Consider the following 817-nt stretch of genomic DNA (forward strand, 5'->3'; position numbering starts at 1 on the left):
ACGGCGCTCCCGCCGACCACCGCGTCCCGTGCCGCGCGCCGCCAAGCCAGGAGGGAAGAGAGCCCCGCCGCCGCCGACGCGGACCAGGCTTTGCCCGGCCGCGCCCTCCGGCGGCGGCGAGGGGAAGGAGAGGTAGGGGAGGGCTAGGGCCGGCGGCGCCTAGGGCTTCGCCCAGCCGCTCGCGGGAGCGGACGGGACGAAGGGTTTCACTCTCGCGGGAGCGGACGTGAGTCTGGCTTTACCCAAAACATACATTTCTGTGCTCTTGCTGCTGAATCATGTGTAAATGTTTTGAGCATCTCAAGATTTCTTTTGGGATATGCTGCGCACTTCTAATGGTTTCTTCTTCTTGTCAAGAACGGTTGTTTAAAACTATAAACGGTGGTTTTCTACACCTCAGGACACTACACCTCGATGCACCCCTGGCCGAAAACATAACAAAAAAAAATCTGAAACTTCGCGGCATTGATTATGAACAAATGTTTTAGGTACTTGTAAAGTTTGATAGCCAAATGACATTCGAGAAGCTCTGTACAATTTCTTTTTACAAAATCGGCTCAAAACAGTGTGCATACATTTGAGCACCATTCGTTTCTTTGTACGGAGCTCCTTGGCGACCAAACTTTGCAAGCACCTATAACATTTGTTCATAATCAATGCCACGACGTTTCTGATTTTCTTGATTTGTTTTGGTATCTTTTAGGCCGGGGGTGCATCGGGGGTGTAGTGTCTTAGGGTGTAGCCAAGTAGCCACAACTTTTCCTAACATTTGTTGATAATCTAATGAGATCCGAGGAGCTAAGTACCAAAAAAAAAA

At 50.2% G+C, this 817-nt stretch overlaps 1 protein-coding gene across 1 annotated transcript in view; it reads left to right on the forward strand.

The window, feature by feature from the left end:
* LOC119308873 overlaps nt 1–817 on the forward strand; it is a 5,513-nt gene that overhangs the window by 4,082 nt on the left and 614 nt on the right. The window lies entirely within an intron of this gene.

The sequence above is a fragment of the Triticum dicoccoides genome, chromosome 5B (assembly GCF_002162155.2).
Source record: "Triticum dicoccoides isolate Atlit2015 ecotype Zavitan chromosome 5B, WEW_v2.0, whole genome shotgun sequence".
NCBI lineage: Eukaryota > Viridiplantae > Streptophyta > Magnoliopsida > Poales > Poaceae > Triticum > Triticum dicoccoides.